Below are 15,128 nucleotides of genomic sequence, written 5' to 3'. Positions count from 1 at the left end.
CCAGTGAGAATAAAAAGATTGTATTAGGTATGGCGATTGGTAAATCCATGGAGTGTTAGTAAGATGTCCTTTAGAATCTCATTGAAAATATCCATAAATGAAGAAAAAGGAAATATTCTGGTAGACAAGTCTTGTATTGAAGCGTTGGGGAAGATCCATTCAATTGTAATTAGATGTTAATGCGTAGAAAAGTACAGGAAGTTTTCTTTCCAAAAATATAGAATTCAAACGGAGATATAACAAAATGATATTTATATGTATGATAGTTTCGGAAACGATATCCTTTTATTCATTCTATATTTACAACTAAAACCATTGAGAAATAAGTAAAATATTTCTGGAGATCGTCTCCTCAATATATCAATTCCGTTATGCTGATGAGGAGACGATATCCAGAAATATTTTACTTATTATTTTTAAAGAACTAAAAAGTAGAAACAACTTCATATGCCTCTCTGCACAAGAACTATTAATTCCAAGGATTGTATTTTACTCCTGTCTTTCGCTACAGGGTTTTTCTACACGGACTTTTCATTCCTTCTTTAACCCTGGATATATTTTTTTAAGATTCAGGGGGATATCTTACAGAAATCTTTTTGAACTCACTAATCGCCCCACTTGTTGCGAACCTTTGGATATCACTGGATATTTACAACCATAAATATTGGATTTTGCTCAGTATTCCGTTTCATTTTATCTATAAGTCTATAATTTTCTTTTAATTTTTTATCGACTGTTGTTAAAAAATTGAGCTAATCAGAAAAAATAGATACTTATCTATACTTATCTTTTGCCAAATGTTTTCACTGAGGAAAAGAACCTTTCTTTTAAACCCCATGGAATAAGGAACCTTTCACTTTTATTTCGTAGTGTAATTCCACAATATTCGTATCTTTTCGACTTATATTAGGCTCAATCACTGATATTGAGTCTTTGAAATCTGAATAAGGTTGTTGTTCTATAAATACATACATCTATATTTATATTTCTACACTTTCGAATCTGAAAAGTTTTTTATTAATCTTTTGTAATCTGGCAAATTTTACTCATATATATATATATATATATATATATATATATATATATATATATATATATATATAGTGCAAAGTTTTGTTAAAAATTCAACGACTCACGTTTTCTTTTTTATAATCTTCGTTTATTTCCTGGATTTTTCCATTACAGCTGTTTCATTAATGAGTGGCAATATATATATATATATATATATATATATATATATATATATATATATATATACAGTAATAGATAGTTAACAAAGAAATGTATATATATATATATATATATATATATATATATATATATATATATATATATATATATATATATATATATATATATTGTCCTAGTACTATATACCTCTGATGTCAATGTTTTCTAATATTTCGAAAAAGAATTTATTAAAATTGCTACTGCAGCTATTTTTTTTGTTTTGTTTTTCTTTCTTTTTTTTTTTCTTTCTGCATTTCAGTTCTAATCCCAAAGACAAAATGAACGAATTTAACGGTTGTTGACCGAGCGAAGCGATAGTGTAATGATGCCGTTGGGAGGCGACGAAATTAAAAATATGTTGGGCTTTTGCATCTGAAGCGATGTTGAAAGTTATTTTACGTCTCCTTGGTATGAGGTCGAGGTCTTTTAAGTTAATTTATTTATTGAATGACTATAGCTGAGATAAATTAAGTCCGTTTTAGTTTGTGCGAACTAGTAACCTAATAAGTCTCGCATAATTTATATCGGCCATAATTTTTTCAGCATCTGTAAAATGGTCAGGCAAATAATCCAACGAAAGAACACACGGAAAAAATATAAATCCGTATTTTATTTTTTGAGAATTGTCTCCATGCCACTGATTGTTGTTGTTGTTTTTGTTTCTGTTGTCGTTGCTGTTGTTGTTTTTGCTGTTGCTGCTGTTGCTGTTGCTGTTGCTATTGTTTTTGTTGTTGTTTCTGTTGTTGCTGCTGTTGTTGTTTTTTTGTTGCTGTTGTTGTTGTTGTTGTTTTTGTTGTTGCTGTTGTTGTTGTTGTTGTTGTTTTTGTTGTTTCTGTTCTTGTTGCTTCTGCTCTTGTTGCTTTTTGTTGCTGTTGTTGTTGTTGTTGTTGTTGTTTCTGTTGTTGCTGCTGTTGTTGTTGTTTTTTGTTGATGTTGTTGTTGTTGTTGTTGTTTCTGTTGTTGCTGCTTATGTTGTTATTTTGGGTTGCTGTTGTTGTTGTTGTTGTTGCTGTTCTTGTTGTTTCTGTTGTTGTTTTTTTTTTACAAGGAGGTCACCACACCACTTATCAAGGCCCGGAAGCTACTCAGGGATAAGGGTTATTGCATGTACAGTACGTTGTACGTTAGTGTTGAGATTTCATAAAGTGTCTACTTAAGGGGGCGGTTCATCAGGAATTTGTTTACGTTGGATTTGAAGACATCCAAGTTGTAGTCAGGTGGGAAACAGGCAGACAAAACAGAGTTCCACTGGCGTGCTGTTTTAAGAAAGAAGCTGTGTTCATGGAATCTACGTTTTGATTTAGGCACAGATAGAGAGTGGGGAAGATTTTTGACAGTGGCTTCAGCTAGACGGGTGTTTTTCGTAAAAGATTGGCGAGAGGAGACCAGAGATTGGAGATCAGACGAGCACTTGCCATGGAAATAACGGTAAAACAAAGACAGGCTCGCAACGTCTCTTCTGTGGGAGAGAGGTTGTAGGGAAGAGAAAAGGGCATCCCCCACTAAGCCACGAAGTCTATTTTGTACTCTGTCAAGGCAAGATAGGCTGTTTTTAGCAGCCCCTGCCCAGATATGGCAGCAGTATTCCATCCTTGGACGTACTTGGCTTTTATATAGATAGAGAATTGCATCAGTAGTGAGATATCTTCTGGAGCGGTAGAAGGAACCCACCATCTTTCCAGCGACCCTGGCCACAGACTTGATGTACGTGTCCCATTTCATACATATATATATATATATATGTTGCTGTTGTTGTTGTTGCTGCTATTGTTGTTGTTGTTGTTGTTGTTGTTGTTGTTGTTGAGGTATGATTAAGGGGGTTATGCTGATACTTGGTCAGAAAAAACAGATGTCCATAAAATTCTGTCCATCAGAAAAATGATATATGTTTCAATGAAAGGAAAATATAAACCAGATAATGTGATTTCTTTATAACAAGGGAAGGAGATTGTTTTTCCAGTTGGGTTTGGTAAAAATGGATTTCAAATAACTAATGAAGCCAGATAGTTACATGGAATTTAGATTCAAAAATCAAACTTTGTCACTAGGAAATCTATGGAAACTATGAGTCGGAGGAGAATTATCTATTCTGTCTCCCATATTTTAGATGTCTAAATGATTGACCACCCAGGCAGCCATAAGACAGTGATGAACTGCTAGTCGGAGAAAAATAAGGTTTAGTCATTACAAACAACTTTTAGAATATATAAAGAAGTAAATAGACAAATAAATAAATAAATTATTGACTTAGCATATATTTGGTTGGAGAAGAGAGACAAGGAGAGAGAAAGAGAAGAGAGTGAAATAGAGAGGTATAGAGATGGTTGTTTTGGTTGTTTTTTTTACGGCATATCAATCCTTTTCGGGTTATTTAATGCCGAATCCAGTTATTTTGAAGAAAATTTTTTAATAGAATATTTTTTTTTCAAGTCGGTTTCTATTTAACCCATAGTTGGAACCCTAACAGGTACTACCACTCTGGGTCAGAGTGGACCTGGGAGCAATGGCAATTAAAGGGTGGCTCCACACTCCCCAAAGCCCGCAAGCTGGGGCCTCACCATCGGATATAGTTTTAGGTCATATCCAGGGCCAGAGGTATAGAGAATAGAGAGGAAAACAGAATGATCTCAAAGAGATGGTTGGTTGGAATTAGAGTTTAATAAAAAAAAAAAAAAACATTGTGTTTTTAGAAATAGGAGAGAACTTCGCTTGCTAGCCTTGAAGCAGGACACATCAGTTTTTAGGTTGCCAGTCCAAGGGGCTAGCGGCCCTTGAAAAGAGTCAAATGAAAAGAACGACTTTCCTCCTCCGAACAAGAAAATTAATTGAAGATCTATTTCAGGTCCTGATGGAATCCTTTCCCCTGCTCGTCACTCATTAAATCCATTTTATTAGTCTTTCCATGCTCCTTGACTCTTCTCGACTATTTTGCATCACTTTGAGGAGGAGGTTATAGGACAATGGGAAGAGGTTATTATTATTATTATTATTATTATTATTATTATTATTATTATTATTATTATCATCATCATCATCATCATCATCATCATCATTATTATTATATTATTATTATTATTATTATTATTATTATTATTATTATTATTATTAACAACAACAACAACAACAACAACAACAACTCACTAGGAGTTCTCGGGCATTACCAGCGACCACTCACTGGCAATAACTTGTTGCGTTCCCTAGAGTCTAACAACAAGTCTCTCCCGGATTTTCTGTACTATCTACATTCCTCGATGACCAGTGTAGATGATTATCCGCATTATCGCAACAGGCGACCGAGCAGAAATCAGCTAATATATAAATTTAGAAATGTGCTCAATTTTGTTGACGAAGTTATTGCGTTCACACTTGTCGCGAACACAGCTGACGTCTGTTTTTACAAGGTGTCACACTAGAGATAGGTTAACGAGTGATTCGTACTCATTCGACACATGGCGTGATTTATCGCCAGAGTGTAATGTCACAGCATCAGGTGACTTGGACCGATTTTGGAAAGTTAAGTCAGTTCTGTTCTTGGAAGCGAGAGAACAGTGACACGTTTTATAAATGTAGCCCGCCGAATTGCAAGACTCCTCTAAGATGAAGGGATAAGGATGAGAACTTGACGACACGTTTCCGGAGTCCAATAAACTCAACTGTATCAATGAAACACAGAAGACTCGGCGTTTCTATTATTGCGCGTATGAAGGACATTTCCTTGCGGAGAAGAATCGGAAAGATATATGACGCTATGTAATAATATGCACTTAATGAAACACTCTCAAAATTCACACTAGTTGACATAAACTCTACCTAACTGTGTAAGGCCCAATATATAACAAAAGTTGCAAGTTGTAAAAAAAAAGAAAATAATCTAAAAGAAAAAAGGAAGAATCTTTCTATTTTATTTTGTTTTTTATTGTTCTTAATTTCGATTGTTCTTTCTTTATCGTCACTTTGTAAATTGATTAAAAATTGATAAAGAAAAAAAATCAAAACCAAAACAATATATATATATATATATATATATATATATATATATATATATATATATATATATATATATATATATATATATATATATATATATATTAATATGGTGGTATCTTTAACGTACGTACGTGTGTCACGGTTTTCAGATTATAAATTATTCGATCGGATGATTAACATACTACGAACATTAAGTTATTATTATGGCTAGGACAACAGCATATTCTTTTCATTGTTTTGACTCTCGAGTATATATCCGTCGATATCTTATATGCTTTTATATAGAGTGGTGTGGTTCTCTGTTGATTAACTGTCTCTAACTGTGTCGGATATATACTCGAGAGTCAAAACAATGAAAAGAATATGCTGTTGTCATAGCCCTAGTTATTATATAGATACGCTAATTTAATCTTCGTAGCACCTTCTATCCTCTTTTTTATTAAAAAGGATCTCCCGATCACTGAAGAGTCAATGTAGAAAAAATGTAATTTTTTTTTCTCGCTTTTGGAACGTACTTGAAACTAACATATACATTATTTGTCTTCTGGCTAGAATCCAAGGGTAGTATCTGTTCTGTCTAAAGATGGTATAATGATATCGTGTGGTTTCCCTTCGCGCCGAGCGTCCCTACAATGGGAATATGTCACAGACTCCTATAAGCTACAATAAAAAAAATAAAGAAAGAAATACAAAGAATTTAAAAAAATTTTAAAAAAACATAGAAACAATAAATAAATAAATAAATAAATAAAAGGAATGCAATACAAAACAATAAAAGAGAAATAAATAAAACAAATAGAAAAAACAAGAAATAAAGAAAAATGTAAAAAGAAGTAAACTAAAAAAAAGAAAGATTAAATAATGAAAAACAGATAAAAAAGAATGATAAGGTAAAACTTAAATTTAGAAACACATAAGGAAAAAGAAGGAAGAAAGAAAGAATAACACAAAGGAAGCACAGAACAAACAGTTAACATGGATAGAAAAAAGGAAAACAAAAAAGAAAGTGAAAAAGAAAAAGTAAGTAAATAAGGGGAATAAAATGAAATGAAACAAAAATGAAAACGAAAGAAAGGAAAAAAAAGACATGTCAATTTATTTTATTTTATTTTGTTCTTGCAAAAGAAAAGAAAATGAACAAAGAAAAACAAAAAAAAAACTAAGAGAACAAAAAACAAAGAAAGAAAAAAAAACAAAAACAAAGAATGAAAAATAAGCAAAAAAAAAAGAAAAACAAAGAAAGAAAAAAAAAAAACAAAGAAAAAATGAAGACAAAGAAAGAAAATTTAAGCGAACAAAAGAAAACAAAGAACGAAAAAAATGAAAAAAATGAAAGAAATAAAAATAAAGACGGAAAATATAAGCAAAGAAAGAAAAACAAAGAAAATAAGAAAGAAAGAAAAAAACAAAGAAAAACAAAGAAAGTAAAAAGAAAAAATAAAGAAAGAGAAAAGCAAAGGAAGAAAAACGAAAAAAAAAGTTATAAGAAAAAGAAAAAATATAAAATGACAAAAAGATTTTTTTTTACTTGGGAGTCACCACTGATCAAGGCCCGAAGACCACTCGAGGGTAAGAGTTAATGTAAATAAATGTAAATAAAATAAAAAAATAAAAAAAAGAATAAAAAAATTCTGAAGAAAAGACATTGATGAAAAGAAGACTAAAGAAATAAATAACAACGAATAAAAAATAAGAAAGAAAGAAAAAAAAAACATGGAAATAAAGAAGCAAAGAAATAGAAAATACAGAAATGGAAAACAAAGGAACATAAGAAAGGAAAAAAATAAAAACAAAAGAAATAAATTAGATAGCGAAGAAAACAAGAGAAGTTTGATAGTTTTGATTACATCGTTAAAAACGATCATAATTTACGAAAGACGACGAACAAAATGGAGGAATGTAACTCAATTCCGAAACTCATAAAACAATTTCATTCAGTGGAAATTATTTATGTTTCACGCACACACACACACGCGCGCGTGCTCGCACGCGTACACACACACGCACACAAACACACACACACACACGCCTAAATAGATAGATAGATAGATAGATAGATAGATAGATAGAAAGAAAGATACATACATACATTACATACATTACATACATACATACATACATACATACATACATACATACATAGAGTAAGTATACACACACGCACACAAACACACACACACACACACACACGCCTAAATAGATAGATAGATAGATAGAAAGAAAGATACATACATACATACATACATTACATACATTACATACATACATAGAGTAATTATAAAAAATGTATTTACAGCAATTAAGGTGCACACAAGCATCTTTATTTCATCCCCGTGGGGAAACGTCGGACTAAATGCCTTAACCAAACGATTCTTTATGGGAATGAAACGCGAACGCCTCTGTGTAGCTTATTTGCCATAAATATATTTTCATATCTTAGTACATAGCTCTACTCACGCATTAAGCACGGATTAATTAATTTTCCTTGTTAGATTTAACTTCTTTTGTTGTTTGTAAGCGTTACCTCAGTTAGTTTCGTTTTTGACAAAAAGGTTTACATCGCATGCAGCAAGAGTATAGAAAATAAATTACTACCCAACCGGAAAACACCGCGTATCCCCGATTCATAACATCATTGTAAACACAAAACAACACACAAGCCATTAACATTTTGGTAATTTAGAAGCACATAAACAAACCTGTTTCTAAATTAATGCCTTCAAAGTGTTTGCAACAATGTTATGAATGAGAGCTACGTAGTTTTGTCGGGTTACATAGTCATTTATTTTTATACTATTGCTACACGCGATGCAAAATCTTCTGTAAAAAAAAAACGAAACAACTATTAAAGAAGAAATCAATTTGCTTTTTGTTCAGTAAATAATACAATAATACAAAAAAAGAAACAAACAAAAAACAACGATTTGTTATATAAAAATAACTAACAGACCGCCCGTAAAATACGCTTAAATATATTTTAATTCATGCAGATTTTGTATATAGTCAATTCTGTATTAATTATGATATTGTACCTAATATAGAATAATGACTAATTACCAAGTTGTGTTTTTCTTTCGGATCCTTACGGGATCGTAACACCCTTTAATAGCAAAATGATCCAAAAGGGATATCAAAAGTATTAACTCTATCCTCGAGAAAAGAAAATTTTAGAATTGCGAATATTATAGACAAATTTATCAGCACCAATCCAGCCTAAGAAGCTTTTGAATTCTAAATAACTCCAGGTAAAGAATGATATTATTAATACAGCCAGGATCAGCAATGGCTGTCTCGTGCTCAAGCTATGAATGAAAAATTCATAGAGATCCAGTATATTTTATACAGCGATTCTGGTATCTGATTACTGTCGTTATTATCACGTCTAGCTATGAATATAATCGTCCAAATCTTTGTTACCATATATAGAATTTCTACAGATTATAGAATCGAACCATATATTTAATCAACGATTGTTTGCGTTCCGCCAGCTATAAACGGGTAGAATACTTCAGTACTGTTTTAAAAATTTTATTTAGTACTAGCAGGGCCCGTGTACCGGCGTTGCACGGTGAAAGTATGGCCCCTATCCCACCTGTAAAAAAAAAAAATTAATCTACGGTTGTTAGTGGGAGCCACTGCCGGGCCAGTATAATAGTGGGCACTAGTGCCCGTGGACAAAATGAATTGATCGTGGCGAAGTATCGATACATTTCATATATATATTCATATACTAAAGCATTTAGCTTTCACATAATAGAGTATATTGTCTAATGGCTTCTTCCGATAAAAAAAAAGTTACTGAATTTTATTAAAAGAAATATGTAGCATAAATAAAATTGTTAGTAAACATTAAGTCTTTGTTATTTTGTTCAGTAAACTTCCGTATTTTGCTTTCGGCATAAAAAAAAAAAGCGAAAATATTTGGAGCTAAAATCTTCAATTCAGTTATGACGAAAACGTCATCGTTGTTTTTTTTTATGTTTTTAGGAAAAATATTAAGACAAAAGTCGCATGTAATTAGGAGCTAAACCCTTTAATAAATACGTATGGAATGCGTCGTTTTCTAATATCACAGCGGGCCAAGATCACAGTGTAGTATCTGTTGTTATGCTACACTTCATCTTTTCTGCTCTCGGTCAGTGAAGGAGAAATCCGTCATGACTGAGACAATTTTGATTTTTGTTCCTATTCAGATTGTCCCTTTTTGAGGAGCTGGATTTTCCCCACATTAAAAACCGACCTTCTGTCTAATTCTACACTCGTGGAGAGGCAAGTAAATAGGAACACCGCCAATGTACACGCACTGTGTTGACTCAGGTTTGTTGATATTTTGTTGAAGAGGTGGTGGTCGTCGTCCTTATCGAGGAAAAATCCGTCATTGTTTTTTTTTTATTATGTTTTAAAGAAAACTCTTAATAGTAAAGTCGCAAGCTAAACTCTTCAATATATAAATACATATGTAACGCGTAGTTTTGAAACAGTACTAATGTACACGCAGTGTGTCTTATGGTAAACGAACTCAGATTTGTTGATGTTTTAACGAAGGCGTCGTCGCCGTCGACGAAGAAGTCGGCGTTGTTATGTGTTTAGGAAAAAATGAATGAGTATCTGTGGAATATATACAATTGGTCCCTGTGACAACTGGTAGCGGTGGTAGGACTAAATATTTAGAGAGAAAAATAGGGACTTTTTCCTGTAAAGATGGTACGATTGTGAAGTTGTTGCTCGTCGGATGCAATGTAGCATTTTATTATCATGACTGAATTTGTCTAAGATAGTGTTCGAAAGCTACATAAGATATTAGCTATTAGACTAGATGTATTGAATTTGTATGTGGGATCTTTTATTGCAAGCCTACGATACTTAGGTATAGAGGGTGAATTTCTGCAGTCACTTCATTATATAGGAGATAACCTATAGTGGAAATTGAATCGTAAATATCTATAACTCTGCCTAGTAGAACTGATTAATATACTTAACACTTTATCCGTTGCGCCACGTTCTCATATGGACAAGATGCACATAATGAAGGTTTGAGGTTACATCAGCCGAGACGGTGCAAGAGTAACATATAAGGTAGTACTCTTTATAGACCTTATTTACTTGCGATGGACGCAGGGGACAGAGTGAGATACTGGGTCAGTTTTAATGCGGAGAAAATCCAGCAATCTCCTTCCCCTCAAAAAAAGAGAGAAGCACTCTAAATGTAGACAAACGTAAAAATTATCTCAGTCTACAAAGATTTCTCCTTGACTAACCAAGGACTAAAAATAAAAATAGTATCAGATAAGATACTACATTTTGTTTCTAGTCAAATCTATATTATATTTCTCTTTGTCTGTCTGTCTGCCTGTCTGTTTGTGTGTCTGTTTTTCCGTTTCACTTTTCTCGGAAACTACTCAGCTGATTTAGTGGAAATTCTGTATGGACCTTTGTTATGATAACGTACAGCGAACTAAGTTTTATGGTATACGTTCGATTATTAGGGATTAATAGAGATTAGTATTTAATACAAAAATTAGCACAAAGGTAACCATTAATTTGACATAAAGCACTCATTCTAAGTCAACGGGAAATAACTTTTGTACGTTTTTAACGGAATGAAATGTCTAGTCTTTTGCTCGTTTTTTTTTAACGGGCAAGAAATCTTGTACTATTTATAGTTCATTAAGCACGCCAGCTGACTACAATATGGCCGTCTTCAAGTCCAATGCAAACAAGTTCTTGATGAGCCGTTCGACTTAAATCAATAAATTTACCGAATTTCCACTATTAACGATTACTATGATTCTGATACTGTACACTCTTTAACTCGTATCCTCGAGTTGCCTCTGAGCCTTGATAAGTGTTGACTCCTATTTAAAAAAAAAAGAAAAGAAAAAAGATGTGTTATCATTAGGGATAGGACAACAGAAGATTCTTTTCATTGTTTTTATACTCGAGTATATATCAATTAATCAACCGAGAACCACATCACTCTGTATAAATGCATATAAGATATCAACGGATACACACTCGAGAGTCAAAACAAGGAAAAGAATATGCTGTTGTCATAGCCCTAGTTATCACTCTATATATCTAAAATGCGTTCATAGTGGCGGTGGCGACTGACGACTGGCGATATTTACTATTATAGAACGTGGGTGACAAAAAGCTCCTCCCACGCATCATCACGTTCTATCCTTTTCGGACGCATGCAACACCCACAAAGAATATATTCACAATCTTCTTGACATTTCATTGGCCAGTTAACCTTTTCCTGGTTGAATTCTGTGAAAAATGCCAGGAGTAATATTTTCTTCTAGAGATACTGGGAGGCATCATATCAACCAGCATTATTTCCGTAGCCTTCAACCAGTCATAAAGTAAGTCAGTAGACCTGAAGAAATCACATTCACTTGAAATCTTCGCGAGATCTGATTACGAGACTTGGCGTGCAAAACACAGAACAAATATATCACAGTGTTCAAGGGCAAATTTAAGTATTGCAATAAAAAATGTGTTTTGCGATTCGCTTGCCTGCATAGCTCAGTGGTAATGAAAAAGGTATTCATAAAGCTGAGGTTTCAGAAATAACAAGGCCGATAGCCATTAGTCGGGTGCTCTCGTGTAATGAATGAATGCGTGAATGTAGGATTGACATGAAATTCTTAAACATAAACTAAAATGACCGAAAAATGGGATGAAATGACTTAAATAAATAAAAAGTAAATGACTTAGAATGACTTTAATGAACTTAAGGATGACTTGAATGCTTAAAAATAACTGGAATCCTTCAAAAACCACTTAAATGATCTGGAGAATGACTTGAATGGCTGAGACTGACTAGTTGTAAAGTGGGTGATCATTTTACATTAAATTAATACAGAAATGTGATCCCCCACCTATATCACAATAAGTACAGTATGTAGTAAGACAGATACTACACCTTGATCTTGGCTAAAAGGCCAAGAAAAGCTGTATTTATTTGCTCCCCCCAACGAGCAAATTAGGCACAAGTCCGATTTTTAATGTGAGGAGTGAAGGGAAAATGGGGACCAACTCCCCGTGGAGTAGGGGAGCTGGATAGTGACAATTGGTATGAAGGGTTTCCCCTACATTGACCAAGATCTTATATGTGGGGCCGCCCCCACATATGGTCTTTGCTTGCAATATCTGCCGGAACAGATGGTATTTATTTGCTCTCCCATTGAGCAAATTAGGCACAAAGCCGATTTTTTATGTGAGGAGTGAAGGGGAAATGGGGACCAACTCCCCGGGGAGTAGGGGAGCTGGATGGTGACAATTGGTATGAAGAGTCGCCCCTACATTGACCAAGGTCTTATCTGTGGGGTCGCCCCCACATAAGGTCTTTGCTTGCAGTATCTGCCGGAACAGATACTACACTTTGAGGTATTTATTTGCTCCCCCACTGTGCAAATTAGGCACAAGGCCGACTTTTGAAGTGAGGAGTGATGGGGAAATGGGGACCAACTCCCCGGGGAGTAGGGGAGCTGGATAGTGACAATTGGTATGAAGGGTTGCCTCTACATTGACCAAGGTCTTATATGTGGGGTTTCCCCCACATATGGTCTTTGCTGCAGCATCTGCCGGAACAGATGGTGTTTATTTGCACCCCCACCGAGCAAATTAGGCACAAGGCCAATTTTTAATGTGAGGAGTGAAGGGAGGGGGAAGGGAAAAAGGGGACCAGCTCCAGAGAGGTGGGAAATGGGAGCTGGTTAAAGGTCAGGTATGTGGGGCTGCCCCCACATCTGGTCTTTGCTTGCAGTATCTGCCGGAACAGATGGTATTTATTTGCTCCCCCACCGAGCAAATTAGGCACAAGGCCAATTTTTAATGTGAGGAGTGAAGGGAAGGAGAAGGGAAAAAGGGGACCAGCTCCCGAGAGGTGGGATATGGGAGCTGGTTAAAGGTCAGGTATGTGGGGTTTCCCCCACATCTGGTCTTTGCTTGCAGTATCTGCCGGAACAGATGGTATTTATTTGCTCCCCCACCGAGCAAATTAGGCACAAGGCCAATTTTTAATGTGAGGAGTGAAGGGAGGGGGAAGGGAAAAAGGGGACCAGCTCCCGAGAGGTGGGAAATGGGAGCTGGTTAAAGGTCAGGCATGTGGGGTTGCCCCCACATCTGGTCTTTGCTAGTCATAGCTAGTCATAGCTAGTCATAGCTTGCAGTATCTGCCGGAACAGATGGTATTTATTTGCTCCCCCACCGAGCAAATTAGGCACAAGGCCGATTTTTAATGTGAGGAGTGAAGGGAGGGGGAAGGGGAAAAAAGGGGACCAGCTCCCGAGAGGTGGGAAATGGGAGCTGGTTAAAGGTCAGGTATGTGGGGTTGCCCCCACATCTGGTCTTTGCTAGTCATAGCTAGTCATAGCTTGCAGTATCTGCCGGAACAGATGGTATTTATTTGCTCCCCCACCGAGCAAACTAGGCACAAGGCCGTTTTTAATGTGAGGTAAAAACCAGCTCCCCTAAAAGTAGGCAAAAAGGGGGCACTCTGGTTACCAAAAATAATAATTGTCCCAGTATAGAGGGTTTCCCCTCCATTGACTGGTACATATTATCTTAAGTGCAGTATCTGCCGGAACAGATGGTGTTTATTTGCTCCCCCACCGAGCAAATTAGGCACAAGGCCGATTTTTAATGTGAGGAGTGAAGGGAGGGGGAAGGGAAAAAGGGGACCAGCTCCCGAGAGGTGGGAAATGGGAGCTGGTTAATGGTCAGGCATGTGGGGTTGCCCCCACATCTGGTCTTTGCTAGTCATAGCTAGTCATAGCTTGCAGTATCTGCCGGAACAGATGGTATTTATTTGCTCCCCCACTGAGCAAATTAGGCACAAGGCCGTTTTTAATGTGAGGTAAAAACCAGCTCCCCTAAAAGTAGGCAAAAAGGGGGCACTCTGGTTACCAAAAATAATAATTGTCCCAGTATAGAGGGTTTCCCCTCCATTGACTGGTACAAATTATCTTAAGTGCAGTATCTGCCGGAACAGATGGTATTTATTTGCTCCCCCACCGAGCAAATTAGGCACAAGGCCGATTTTTAATGTGAGGAGTGAAGGGAGGGGGAAGGGAAAAAGGGGACCAGCTCCCGAGAGGTGGGAAATGGGAGCTGGTTAAAGGTCAGGCATGTGGGGTTGCCCCCACATCTGGTCTTTGCTAGTCATAGCTAGTCATAGCTTGCAGTATCTGCCGGAACAGATACTACACTTTAATCTTGGCCAAAAGGCCAAGAAAAGCTTAAAAAGCTAAGAACAGCATGTATTAACGACAGACCATTGATCTTAACCAAAAAGGTAAGCACAAAAGTGTTACGGACAGACCGACAGACCAACCGACCGACAGACCGACCGACGGACCGACGGAGTGACTTATAGAGTCGCTTGCACGCGACTAAAAATAAATGACATTTGAATTTCTGGTTATAGTCAGCTAATGTACTTTCTAATTTCCGGCGTAGCGTTACCGGAAGCGGTGACAAGGCAAATTAGTTCCTTCACTTTTATTGTTCTTCAGTATTTCTTTTGTGAAGACATTTATTGAAATAAAATATAAGAAAAGGAAAGTATTAAAAAGTATACAATAAAAATGAATAAAAATTATACAGATAAAGATAGCACAATTAGTATTTATTTGCAGTTTTAATAACAAAATTTTAAAAAATCAAAGTTTATTTTATTTGTATACGTTTACGAAATTTTAAAAATATTTTATTTTTTTAATTTTAAAATATGTTTTGTTTTTTTATTTGAGTTTAAGTAAATATAGTATAAAAGGAAATAATTATAAAAAGAATGAGTATAAAAAGAAAAAAAAAAGAAAAATCATAAAAACGTAAAAAGATTATATGCATAAGGGGAGATATAGGCGTGCGAGAAAAAAAGCGAAGGAACTGATTTTCCTTAT

The 15,128-nt window shown here is 35.2% G+C and overlaps 1 pseudogene; it reads right to left on the bottom strand.

Annotated features, from left to right (window-relative positions):
- Window positions 1-14,299: 14,299 nt before the first annotated feature.
- On the bottom strand, window positions 14,300-14,463 carry LOC145298070 (U2 spliceosomal RNA; annotated as a pseudogene).
- Window positions 14,464-15,128: the final 665 nt, after the last annotated feature.

Source organism: Euprymna scolopes, chromosome 18 (assembly GCF_053919585.1).
Source record: "Euprymna scolopes isolate OS-2025 chromosome 18, ASM5391958v1, whole genome shotgun sequence".
Lineage (NCBI taxonomy): Eukaryota > Metazoa > Mollusca > Cephalopoda > Sepiida > Sepiolidae > Euprymna > Euprymna scolopes.
The sequence above is the reverse complement of the archived record's forward strand: the minus strand, read 5'-3'. Positions and strand labels throughout refer to the sequence as shown.